Consider the following 14,232-nt stretch of genomic DNA (forward strand, 5'->3'; position numbering starts at 1 on the left):
TCCTATTAATAGTCTCAGTCTTAGAGTATCAGTAAGTTGGAATTTAGGGATCTTTGAAATCCTTGAAGAGCCTCTAGTTGTGTGGTTTCCATGCTACAGGCTGTGGATCTCAGGGGAATCTCAGGGTTGTGGTGTGAAGTCTGTAATTCCATATGGACACCAATCGTTTTCTTTAGCTGAAGTAAAATATCTCATATGTACTCTTTCTCACTAGTTTTCAAACCAATTTAAATGCTATTTTGAATAGTATCAAATGGAGTTATTTTAAAGTGTTCCTGAAACCATAATAGCGATTTGACGATACTTTCTTCTACTTTGATAGAACGTGAAATCTATTAGCAATCATGTGGAGAAGGTGGTGCGTAGAAGTTTTAGAATTTGAAAGGTCCCCACTGAAGAAACGAGTTGGAAACTTTAGTGCCTAGCACATAGTAGGCACTCAATAAATGTGTTTTGTATGTTGGAGTAAATACCTACACTATAGATCTAGCCAAACCTTTTCATTTTAGGGACGTAGGTAAATGCCTTTTTCAAGGTCCCAGTGAAAGGTAGTGGCAGGTCCTATATAGAAGAACCTGTATTATCCTACGTCTGTCTCATATAAATGTAATTGAGTACCATTCTGAAAGGATCTTTATGCTCAGTTAAGCCTATTGAAACTTAGACCGTGCTGAGACTTAGGGATAAGGTTTGGCCTTCCCTGGAGGTCATTCCCAGAGACAATAACCAGAAAATAAATATCTGGAAAAGTCATAGCAAGGTCTCTAGTATAGAGTTTATCAATGTGTGACTCAAAGAACTTGCATTAAAATCTCCTGGGATACCTGTTAAAATACAATTATCTGGGTACCACCCTAGTTCTACAGAATCAAATTTTGTGTAGATTCTCATGTTCACTCATCTCTCTAGTGACACTTATGGTCACTGCAGTTTGAGCACTGCTGTGCTGTTGCATGAAAGGGAAGGATTAAACTCACTCCCTCAGGTTCGACTTTAAGGCATCTGATGACTGTACCTTCTCGCTGATCAGTGAAAGATGGGGTCTTTCTATATCTTCACCATTTTACTGGGAAGAGAGGGATTTAGACAAGATGCCTCTTTTCTTGAGGCCATACAAGGATACACATGGCCTGAGACCGTATTGAGTCAGCTATGCCTTACAAGTCAGGTGATCTAAAGCCAACATTCTCCACATTGGGTTTTCTTTTGTTATTCCGTGACCTCCCATGAGTCTTATTTAAGTGTGTCGGACTGCCTCGGCAGTGCAAAAGGAGCACGGTATGAGCCCTGTGAAGGGGCTCTTCATCCTGCCCGAGGATAACCACAGTGGAAATTAATGAGTCCCTAAGGGAAAAGGAGATCTTGGGGACAGCAGACCCATGTAGTTCAGATATCCCTCCAATAATTTTCCTTCCCTGTACTAACCATGAAGGATCTGTATATATTAATTTTTTTTTTAAGAATAGCATTTCTTTTAAGAGGCAAGCCTAGGACAAAATATTCCCTGGTGTTGAGTCCTTGGGACTCATAGGGTGTTAGCTGCCCCTGGGAAACCACTATCTTTTATTAAATGATGTGAGAAAAGTTGCTTTTCGTGTGTTCATATGTGTAAACATCTTACCATAAGAAATGGGAGGTAGTGTTTTTGGTGAGTTATTGTTTTTTTTCAGGGATCAATGAGAAATTGAGTTCACGTGAAACATAATAGGAAGCAGGAGTCTCAAAATGGAATCAAATACACCTAGTGGTTTGCATTAAATTGACTGAAATTGCTTTGAAAGAAACAACTCCTAATTGCCATTCTTCATCAAATTATTCATTTTTATAAACAAAAGCTTTTAGACTATGCGCTAATGAGATCCAAATCAATCTAACTGGGAGCACAGGAAGCTATTAAAGTTCAGTAGGGAAAAAATGCAAGGAAATTACTGATAGTATAAAAGTTTTCTCTGACTTAAGGAGAAGTGCTTTCAAATAATCTTATAAGGCCTCCCAAGATAATAATCACCATCTTGCACAAATGTAGCTGCTATGAAATTAGCTTTCAAACCATTTAGATTCATCATTGTCCTTTTATTCACATCCTCAAAGCACTGGTCTGACAAAACACCAGAAATCATATTCTTTCCTTCTTTAATGTTTGTATTGTGTAAGCTAAGATTATGATAAAAATTGTAGTGGATACATCAGTACCTTTGTACCATTTGCTATTATTATCTTATGCAGTCAGTAAAGATCAGAATGTGAACAACATCACTGAATTCCTTTTGCATGGCGTGGAGTGAGTCCAGGGTAACACAAATGAAAACATCCAGTTTTAGTCTCACAGTCGCCTTACTGCTGCTTCTCCATTAACCCTTCTCCCTAATCATAAATCATAAACATGCTTTAAAACTTAGCTTAAATGTAGCTTCTTACTCAAATATTTTTCTGCTTTTATCACGTCACATCTGTCTTCTATAAACATTTTATACTTGTCTCATCATACTTATTGGAATTCATGTAATATTGTATGCATTTGTATACATACCTTATCTGAACTTATTTTCCAGGTCCCTCCTGGTAAATACCATGCCCTAACCGCCTCTGTACCCCATGTGCTACTTAGCACGTACTGCTCAACAAATGGTGAACAAAGGAATAGTGACCTTGAGAATGAATCAGGCTTGAGTTCCACTCTGCTTACAAGCTTGTGTGTCAAGTTGCATAAGACATGTCTGCTGAGCTGGTGGGATAGACCTGGAAGAGGCCCATTTACATGAAGCTCAAGGAGCCTCTGGGAAGAGAACTCATCGTTAAGGGAGGAAAGAATCTGGCATGAGGAGCTTGCTAAGCAAAAGACCTTAGTGACTGGAGGCGGGTGCTGATTGTGAGGAGAGTGTGAGTTTCACGACACCAGTCCTGTGTTGCCTCTCACAGGGCTCAAGTGTGACTCTCATTTGAATAAATGTAAAAGAGCTCTTTCACCTGGAAACTCTCCAAGCCCTGGGGCATCAGCATTACTGCTCAGATACCCTGTAAAGTGTTGAAGATCACAGTAGGGAGACGCCTTGTTCTTCCTCACTGCATAATAGAGCAGAGATATGCAAAGTGTGGTCTGGGGGCTGGAGCCAGTCTATAAATTGGTCCATGATGACATAAGGAGCTTGAATCAGAACCTAAATCAACCATGTCAGTGAGCACACTGTTTACTTCAGCTGACATTTTTCTTTTTATGATAGCAAGACATTCTTGATAAAGGAAGAAGAGTGTTCATTTACATTCTGGCAGGACCTCCTTACTCTTGGTAACAGAGAGATTGTGGACTGGCTATTTTGAGAAATGCGGTAATAGAAAACCATGTTGCTTTGGCATCTCCTGGGTCCCAGAGCACCACTGATGGTGGCAGAAGATACTAGTACTAGTAGCCGTACTAACGAGGGGATTCACATTGGAGGAAAGGGCATGGCGGTCCCCAGAAAGAACTATGGGACCCAGTGGAGCAGCAGAGGCATCAAGTGAGTTTGGACTGGTTTGTGAGCACGTGTGGAATATCTCCTGAGGACTCTCTAATGCATGTGAGGAGTAATTTGTAGCAATATAAAGTTATATGGAGGAGACTGGAGCAAGAATCAGTGGAATGTGTGTTAGCAGTTTGGCTTCTTGCAGTCATTTGTGACAGAGCTTCTAAGATTGACCTCTTATCCAAATTTGGGCACCTCATTTTATCCTGGCAGTGTAGCTCCAAGAAATGACCAGAGGATGCACTTGCAGAAATTGAGAAAATCTTTTAGAATAGTGTGATGGCAAAAACTATGGGTGAAGAGAGGAGCAGTAAGTAAGAGTAGCTAATAGAACAAATGAATGTAAGGGAAGCAAATTGAGAAAGAAAAAATATTAGAAGAATTAGAAACCAATGAGATGGATATTATATCTATCTATATTCTGAAGTCTATACATTTTTTTGAAGGAGGCAAGCCCACATTTTCTGTATGTATATATGTTTGCTATTTTCATATGCATGCAATTATTTAAAAAATAATTAATTAAAAATAAAAAATAACAATAATCCATGAATGTTATAAATGAAATAAGATTTTTATAAACTCACACAGTACATCAAAATCAGTTGCCATTACTGGAAAATTATCTTTTTAAATTGATGAAGAATACACACATACACACACACACACACACACACACACACACCTGTTTCTAGATTCAAGATAACTTTCATAAGTGTAACTGAATTCCTCAAATCTCCAGCTATTCAAATACCAAAAGATAGGAAAATTCTTGGGATGAAATTCTTTATCATCAGTGTCACCCCCATCAACAAAGGGCGTTCATAGAGTGACTATAAAAATAATTGTTTATACGCATTGTCTGTCCTCTAGAAGTGCCTACAACATAACATGAAGGTGGAAATGTGAGTGAAATCTTGTGCATTTACATGAGAAACTGAATTAAATCTATAATTATTAGCCATTAGTTTTTGGTGTGTATTTTTGCATCTCAAGGGTATTTGGCAGATAGTATTTACTAATACTTAATAAATGTAATTAAATGACGAAAAAATTAAAATTTGGACAGTTGAGTTTGAATAGACAAAAGGAATTAAGAATTCTGAGGCAAGTCAGCCGCAGAAAGTCCCCATTTTTCCTCCTGGATCACCCCGTTTGACTCTAACTGTACCTTTGTTTGCTGAGACCTAATATACCTGCAGATAATCATGGTTGTTTCCCTAGCCTATTCAGTTAGAGCTTAGCATTTTTATTGTATCTGAATAAGAATACTTATTCCTGTTTTTTTGTTTGTTTTTTTTTCGTTTTTTTTTGCGGTACGCGGGCCTCTCACTGTTGTGGCCTCTCCCGTTGCGGAGCACAGGCTCCGGACACGCAGGCTCAGCTGCCATGGCTCACGGGCCCAGCCGCTCCGCGGCATATGGGATCTTTCCAGAACCGGGGCACGAACCCGTGTGCCCTGCATCGGCAGGCGGACTCTCAACCACTGCGCCACCAGGGAAGCCCCTTGTTTTGTTTTTATAGTGACCCTAGAGATAGTCAAATACTGGAAACCCAAGAATTGAACCTTGGTGGGACCTCAGAGACCCATTTAGTTTAATCATTTCATTTTACAGAGGAAGAAACTGAGGGCCAAAGTGGCAAACTGACTCACTCCAAATCATGCTATTGATTTTTTTCCCCCACTTAGACTCCTCATTTCTCTAAAGAGTTGCTGGTAAAAGATAATCTAGTGTCCCAGGCACTTTGCTGAAAAACCATGTACAAAGTGATTGTCTATGCAACATTCAAAATGGTCAGCTCCAATAAAATTGCCACGTTCATTTATTTAGTTCCAAATCCACTCGTCATTTAGTGTATTCCAAAAGAACTGTCAACAGACTCAGTATAGTTTTATAGTTTGGCAATTTGTCAATTGACTCCTTCCAGCCTCTTTTTACAACCTGAATCTGCAAATGTTTTCTGACTGACTCACCATTGGGCCCTAGGAGTCTTTTTGCAAACTCTTTACCATCTGGGAAACAGCTACCGCCTCACAAACATCCTTCACTGTTTGATTTCCATGCCGATATTGGTTCCAGGGCCAAGGCACATTCAGACCCAAGACTGAATCCATCCTCCTTTTCTGTCAGGATGTCTGTAACTCATCTTACTTTTATATCTCCTCTCAATAGAGCCTAAAGTACCTGACTTCAGGGTGGGTTTATGAGTGAAGCACTGAGAGCAATTAACATTTGAATGAGAGCTACCTGTGGATTCCCCTATTTTAACAGCTGTTAAATGGAATTACTTGTCTGCTTCAAACTCCAGGCTGGTGGGTTGTGTGTAACCATGTGGGAATTACAATGCAATTACTCATGCAAGTGGGGATTAAATGAACTGGATAGCATAAAGCAAACTGCAATTTTGCAATCCAGGCAGTAATCCCAATGACTTCTGAGGAAACGCCCATGGTAATGGATCAGTATACAACATGTCAGGAGTATTCCAGGATATTTCAGTATTTATTTGTCCTAGCTCTACTTGCCAAACCAAGAATTGACTGAGCTCATCTGGATAATCTAAACCAAAAAGAGCAGAAGCAATTTTTTTCTTTTGAGCTAATACTAATTCCTGTATTTCACATTTGTCGTTCAATTAAATGTTCTCTCAGATGGGTTACCTCATGTCGATGACTTTAGCCAAACCAGCCGTTTGGCCAGACATGCAAGATTTTGTGCAAGATTTCGTGTTATTCTTTATGGCTCTTGTGCAGAACAGACACTTATACTGGGTTGTAAATGGCCAGAGTGAAGAACAAATTAATACGTTAGAGAGACTGTGCCGACTGAACCAAAAATAAAAACTTTGGCAGTTACTCACGGGATGTAAGCAACTTAGAAACCTGATTACCTACATCTCAAAGTGAAAATTTTTACTTATAAAATCCTGCCTATATTAATCCAAACCACACAGACATTGTCAAAACATACATTTGACCAGCGATATGTATGTGCCCACAAAACATTTGAATTGTCTAGAGGTAACGATGCTCAAATAAGTCAAATACTGAAACTGAAATAATAATATTTAGGATCTTATTTTGCCCCTTTACTAAAAAGTGCTTCAATGTATTCTATCTTTTAATCCTGTAACAACCCACAGAACGCTGCTAGTAGTAAACCCTTGTTTACTTGCAAGGCTGAAGCAGAGAAGGTGTGTGACTTGTGGAAGGCCACAGAGCTAGCAGGTTGGTAGAGCCCGTATTTACACTGGTAATCTAACTGTCCAAACTTAGTTCTCAATTTTTCTACCCTACATTGCAGTTACATTTTCTCTCTGTGTTTTTTCTTTTCTTGCAGACAAAACATCTGTGAAGCTGACAACTGGAAGGGAAATGTAGATGTACATATATACACCTCAGTAATTGCTTAGTGGTTGCATTCTGTGGCTTCATGTCAGTGGCCTATTGTAATTGTGGCAAGAGTCATGAAAAGCCTGTCTTCATCTGAGCTCTCTCTTATCCCACTGGGCTCACCCTTCTCCTTTTGGGTCTCTTGTTCTGCCTTGGTTTATATCTCTGCTGATTCCTTTAATTGCTGTGTTTGGGCTATGGAGGTTGTTATTTTCAAGAGTTCAATAACAGAATTAATACCCTTGGGGAACAATTTTTTCTTTTTTTCCCTAAAAATATCAAACAGGCCTACCCCCATCTGCACCACTCATATGTGAATGGCACAAGTTCTATTTAGCAAGATACATATTATGCAAATCATCCAGTGTTACATTTGCCATTAATAGTTTTATTTACTTTTTTGTTTTTGAGTTAAAAAAAAAATCAAGTAGCTATTCATCATTATCTAGGCATTGAAAAATACTAATGCCTTCTTATTACAGTTACCAACATATAAATTACAGATGAAAGAAATGTAGTTTTTATATTTTATTAGTACTGAAACTTATTTTTGTTTTATTCTGGCATAAAAAAGCCATAAATAAAGCATAACTAGCAACTTCTTTGATTTAATTAAACCTACAGTTTTGTACACAAAACTAATCCATAGCAGAGCCACATAGCTAGATTGTAACAAACATCCAATTGTGGAGTTAATGCAGTGATATTAATGGATTGTTTTACCCACACTATTATTACTTAGAAAATTTCACTCCTGTCACATCTAACCTTCAGTTTAACTAACACTAAATGAATAATGAGAATGAAAGACATTTCTTTATTTAAAATGCAAAATACCTATTAATAAATAAAAACATAAGGTTAGATGTAAAACAATAAAACATTAAATTTAAGTTATTAGCAATATGCTGCTGTATATTAATTTCCACAGCAACTTACTAGAAGCTGAATAATTTACCCTAGGAATAACATCACAGGCTTCCTTTGGGCAAAGCCTGAAAACTTTTTCCTACTGGATGTCTGCCAGTGGCGTTAGCTGTCAGAAGGAGGCAAAAGAAATTGATGAGACCGAATTCTGCACTTCATTATATTTGACAAGAGAAGAAAAAAAAAACCTACCTCTCTTTAACCCTTTGATCAGATCATCAAGTTTTTGTAATAATTCTTAGGACATGTAGACTGACTCAAATTAATTTTTAAATAAGAACATAAGGTAGCTGTAGAGCAATTTAGAGATTCTAAAGTGCTTACCAGTGAATTAATTTATCCATTCTCAAAATAACCATTTGAGAAAGGAAGGGCATGTGTTACCTGCTTCTTTTTACAGAATGGGAAATAGAGGCTTAGCGATGTTCACTGATGTTCCCAGAGTGGCATGGTTGGGAAGTGACTGAGGTTGAGTTTGATTGGTTAATCAGCATTTAGAGAGTTTAGTTATTGTCTTGAGATGAAAATTCTAGGCAAATACCTTTGTAAAGTGAAAAGAGTTATGTTTGGAAAAGGAAGGGAAAGAAGTGATCCGGGCCTATGTGGAGAGAGCCACAGTTACTTAAAAATTTAAAAATCCTTGTTGATGGGAAGCTTCGTGGTGGAGCAGTGTCAGTATTGGTTCTGCTGCTCCTAAAGCTCTGTTGTAAGGGGAGGGGGTGGAAGAATCCGAACGCTCATCACCACTCCCAGAGGAAGAGATGGGGGGACCTGCTCTGGGAGTGGGCTAATTCTTCTAGGGGTGCTGACTACCCAGGTTCCTACCCTTGATCTCATGTAAGGGACAAAATCAGTTGTTTGATGCCTGTTTTGTATAAAAACATAGGTAGGGAATGACTGTTCTCCTCTCATTAAATTACACTACTGAGGTAGATTGAGTCGCTGCACTTAATTTTCCATGGCTTTTCTATATTATAATGCATCCATGTTCTTTTCCACGTGACTTTGCGGTTCTACCTTACTAAAGAGGGTAGAATATGTTTCCCTGCCTGATCAACGCTGAGCTTGGCCATGTGACTTGTGAAGGCCAGTGGGAGGTTGGTGAAGTGAAAGTGGTCAGTTTGGGGCCAAGGCTTTGAGAAGCATGATGTGTTTCTTCTCATTCTCCTGTGGTCTTGTCCAGTTGCCATGAGCAAAACTAATGGTTAGATACTGGTCCAAGGAGAATGAGAGACACAGGGAGTTGACTTGCAGCTAATCTGCTGTCTGGAGCTCAGCCTACACAGTCAGAGCCAATTTATGAAGCCCCAGAACAATAAATGTTCAGTGTAGGCCACTGAGTTTGCAGTGGTTAGTTTTGTAGTATTAGTGCAGTAATAGTTAGCCATGGTAAACACCAACCATCTAGTATTCCAAGCCAGAAACCTGGGCATCATAACAGTTGAGTTTTGTTTTTAAGGAAAACTAGGTTATGGTTTTGAAAAAATACATGATTATTATAAAGAATTTATACAATAAAGAGAAGAACATAAATGAAAGTAAAAAATATTTAAAAAAAAAAAAGGAAGAAAAATGTATAAGATGCCAACCTCCGGCCCCCCAAGAAATAACCATTTTCAACGTTAGGTGAATATCATGTCAGACATTCATTTTTTTTCCCATAAACATTTTATTTTAGAATAGTTTTAGATCCACAGAAAAAAAAATTGCAAAGACAGTACAGAGAGTTCCTGTATACTCCTCACCGAGTTTCCTCTGTTGCTAGTATCTTATGTTACCATGGTACATTGGTCAAAACTAAGGAGCCAACATTAGTATATTACTAAAAACTACACTCTACAATTTATCCAGAATTTACTACTTTCTTCCTAATGTCCTTTGTCAGCAGAAGAGTCCCATCCTGGATATCACATTACATTTAGTTATCATGTGTCCTTAGCCTCCTCTGCTCTGTGACAGTTTCTCAGACTTTCCTTTGTTTTTTTGACCTTAGCAGTTCTGAGGTTTATTGATCAGATATTTTGTAAATATTCTTCAATTGGGATTGCCTGACCTTTTTCTCAAAATGAATGGATTTTGTCTATGCTATATCATTACTACACTGTGGTGATTTCTGGAGCTTTGTAGCAATTTTGAAACCAGGAAGCTCTTGTTTCATGAATCAAATTTCTCTTATGATATTAATGGCAGGTTTTGAACATTTTCTTCTTTGTAAAATCTGGCTCCTCTAGGTTTTGTTTGTTTTCCTGCTATTTTTCTTTCACAAAAGAAGCTTTCTTCAGCTGTCTGTTAATCCTTGGTTGTTTGCTCAGCTTTGAAGGTGAAGATAAAAAATCTGTTCAGTTCAGGCAGGGCGGCAGAGTGGGAAAAGTGTGTGTCTGGGCGGAAGAAAGAGGAGGATCTCTGGAGAGGTCTTGAAACCCCCAGAAGTGGAGGCCCCAGCCGTGGAGCCCTGCAGTGTATGTGTGGTAACAGCATGTCTGTGCCCCTGTTTGGATGCTGCCACTGTGTCTGGAGCTGAGCAAGAAACAGCTGCCGTTATTTTTTTACATGGCCTTGGAGACACAGGGCACAGCTGCGCTGACGCCCTCTCCACCCTCCGGCTCCCTTACGTCAAGTACACCTGTCCCCATGCGCCTCGGACCCCTGCGACACTCAACATGAAGATGGAGATGCCCTCCTGGTTTGACCTGATGGGGCTGAGTCCAGATGCCCCAGAGGACGAGGCTGGCATTAAGAAGGCAGCGGAGAGCGTCAAGGCCTTGATTGAGCATGAGATGAAGAATGGGATCCCTGCCAATCGGATCGTCCTGGGAGGCTTTTCACAGGGTGGAGCCCTGTCCCTCTTCACAGCCCTCACCTGCCCCCGCCCTCTGGCTGGCACTGTGGCCTTGTGCTGTTGGCTGCCTCTGCCCCTACCGGGCCTTCCCCCAGGCAGCCAACGGCAGTGCCAAGGACCTGACCACCCTTCAGTGTCATGGGGACCTGGAACCCAGGGTTCCCGTACGGTTTGGGACCCTGACAGCCGAGAAGCTCGGGTCCGTTGTCACACCCGCCAGGGTCCAGTTCAAGACTTACCCCGGTGTCATGCATAGCTCCTGTCCTCAAGAGATGGCAGCTGCGAAGGAGTTTCTTGAGAAGCTGCTGCCTCCTGGCTACCTGCAGTTGCTGGCCCCCAGCTCGGTCCACCAGCTCGTGGGGGACTCGCCACGCGCCGCAGCATCTTGGACCTGAGCCGGTCAAGCTCCTTTCTCACCCTCCTAGACCCATCCTTTTCCCACAGGCCTCTGGGGCAGGCAGGCCAAGGCCGGGCTAGGCCTTCCTTCCTGTCTTCAGCCGCCTGGCAGTTTGCCGCAGGGGGTGGGCTGCTTTCTTATCCATTTCCCTGGAGGGGGGGCCCCCCTGGCAGCAGTATTGGAGGGGCTGTAGGCAGCGGGAGAAAGGGGCCCAGCCGCTGACCCACTCCCTCAGGACCGCACTCCCTAGCCCCGCTTTGGGCCCCCTCCTGTGACCTCAGGCTTTGGCCCCTGGGGCCCTCCCACCTCCCACCCTCTCCCGCCAACTGATTCTGCCCAGATGATGGTGTCTGTCCTGCCTCCGCTCCAGCTGCTTCTCAATCATGACCGTGGCCGTGGCCGTGGCCCGGGCCCGCTTCCGGCTGTGGGCTCCCTGCGCCTGCGCAGGAGTGTGGGTGGCGGGGCGGAGTCCTTCGAGGGGGCCTCCCCTCAGCCGTTCTGACTTGGGGGCTGGGCCCTGCCTCCGCTTTCCGCTCTGGCCCCGCGGGCCTGGATCCTGCAGGGATACCCTGAGGCTCGAGGTCTCCCCCCAGCTGCCTCACCCCACGTTGTCCCCACTCTAGAGCCAGGGGCAGGTGGGGAGGAGTTGTGTCTCCTGTCTCCCTATAGTTTTGGGTGTTATTCTTGTTGTGTCTGGATTCTGATAAAGAAATTGCTTCAAAAAAAATCTGTTCAGAAACGCTAAATATGTAGCTGAGATTTGTAGGCTCTCAGCTTCATTGTAGGGTGATGTTTCATCTGGGTGGGTGTTGGAGGCGGGTTAGGGAGTACTTTAGAAAATCATGGACATTATTCAAAAATGTCTCCTTTTCATATTGATGAATCTGCTTCTGATCTAAGTGAAGAAGCAGAGAAGGTGTGGGGGAAGATGATACCATGCTGTCAGGACAAGTTTGAGATCTCAGATTATAGAAAAAAATGTATTCCTATTTGAACAATCACTAGGATTATTCAGACAGTAGGGGTAATTTAAATTTTTTTCTTTCTTTTGCCTCAAGTGTTCAAATAATTTACTTATTTTGGTTCCCAGTCTTCCTGGAACATGTGTTCTTTTACTCTCTGACATCACACTGACCTATGTTTAAATTCTGGCTCTGCCACTTCTTTTATGACCTGGGACAAGGTATTTATCTCTCTCTCTCTGCCTCAGTTTTGACATCTGAAAATGGGGATAATAATAGAATTTACGTTGTACTGAGTTAGTATATTTAAAGTACCAAGAACAATGCCTGAGGGAGCTGGTTCTACATAATTTTTTTTTTTTTTTTGGTCTCTTCTCCTTCTCTTCCCTTCTTCCTTTTCCTTCCTTCCTTTCTGGGAAACTTTCTTGGGTTACATTTTAAACTGTCTTTTCTGTATCATTTGTGGAGTTTTCTATTTAGAGCTACCAGCAGTACCCATGTTGGAGAACCTTTGTTCTTCAGGTTTATTAATTTAGTTTTGATTCCTTTAAACCTATCTTTCACATCTGTGTTTGCAATGTTTACACCATGCCGTGTCTCAGTTAATTGACTTTTCCTTGCTCTTTCAAATTTATTTATTTGTTTTCCTGTAAAGAAGTAGTTTTATTTCTGAAGGACTACAATCTCCCTGTGCATGTTATTCTGTTGTTTTAACATCTTTACATTGAGTGGAGCTCTGATATAACACTCTTATCAAGTTGCTCTATGGCTCAATCGTCCCTTCAGGGAATCTGTTTTGTTCTGAGGGTTATATTTTCTAGGCTGAAAACATTTTTTTGAATTCCGTATTTTTGCTCACCTGCTTTCATCTGTTTGCAAGTGTGCCGTGCCATGTTTTGCATCCTGTGTGGCTCTTTCCAGTTCTTTCCTTTTCTGTGTTCCAGTGTAGAGAGCTTCCTGACTAACCATCTCGCTGTGTATAAAATGTGTGCCCAACGCCACATAACCAAAAAGCTGTAGTTAGAGTGCTGGGTATTCCATTTTGTATTCCATGCATGTCTGAGGGCGTGATGGTGGGCGTAGGGCCTTGGGGGACTGCAGAGCTGTACTTAGTTAAAACATCCAGTATCTGTGATTATGCCTGAGGTTTGTTAAATGCCCTCTTTAAGGCTCTGTGGTACTTTGTTGAGGGGTATGTTCTGTGGAGGGACCTTAGCGTTCATATCATTCTTCCATTCAGGAAACTTCACTTCTGTAAAACAGTCAGGAGTTGTTTTATGTTTCAGATTACTCAACTGGTTGGCCTCCTTCCAGAGTTGGGACTAAATAGTGAGAATAACCATTATTTATTTTATCTTTCTGATTGATATGTATCAGCATTTGGGGGCAGGATGGGAGCCTTTGTGTATTTGCTTTTTGTTCTACTCCAGGAATTTTGGTTTTTCTCTTTGGCTGCTGCCCTTTGAGTTGTAGGGCATTGGGCTGTTTTCCTTCCCATGTTTGTCTGCTAATTTATTTTATGTATATGCATTTGTATATTTCCATATATATTTATATATACATGTACACAATACATAATGATACTATATATACATATAATGAGAGAGAGGTGAAGAATATGAATGAGTTTTTGATAATCTGCTTCCATTCGTTAGGTATTTGGAAATGGAGATTCTGTGAGGTAATTTGACCCAACCATTTAAATCAGAAGCCCTTATGAGCATTATTTTTGATTCACCTTTTTCTCTCAACACTCGTATCAAAGCAACTAACATTTTTAAAAAACTTAATTTTACCTCTTAAATATGTCCTAAACCCATCCACTTTTCTCCAACTTCACTGTCATTATCTTAGTTTCGCTCTCGTCTCTCTCCCAAATTAGCAAAACAGGCTTTTAACACTGCACTGCTTCAGTATGGCTTCTGCCCAGCCCATTCCCCACAAATACCTCTTTCCAATCCATTCCCCACAATAGATGATTTCTATAAAACAAAAATCTGCATATGCATTTCTCCTGTTTAAAGTTCTCAGTGGCTCTTGTTTTGCTCTCAGGAGACACACCAGATTTCTTGATATGGTTTATAATGTCTTGCATACCCTTTCTCCTGTTCATGTCACCAGTTTTATCAATTACAAATTCCCAGCACCACCACCACCACTACCAATATCCCATGGCTCTTGCTCATGCCATTACCTTCCCCTGCCTGGAC

The 14,232-nt window shown here is 41.0% G+C and overlaps 1 pseudogene; it reads left to right on the forward strand.

Moving 5' to 3' along the window:
• The first annotated feature begins 10,158 nt into the window (after positions 1-10,158).
• LOC111166194 (acyl-protein thioesterase 2 pseudogene) lies at positions 10,159-11,058 on the forward strand (annotated as a pseudogene).
• Positions 11,059-14,232: the final 3,174 nt, after the last annotated feature.

The sequence above is a fragment of the Delphinapterus leucas genome, chromosome 4 (assembly GCF_059928025.1).
Source record: "Delphinapterus leucas isolate spDelLeu-1000000601 "Yukka" chromosome 4, BTC_Dleu_Yukka2, whole genome shotgun sequence".
In the NCBI taxonomy this organism is placed as follows: domain Eukaryota; kingdom Metazoa; phylum Chordata; class Mammalia; order Artiodactyla; family Monodontidae; genus Delphinapterus; species Delphinapterus leucas.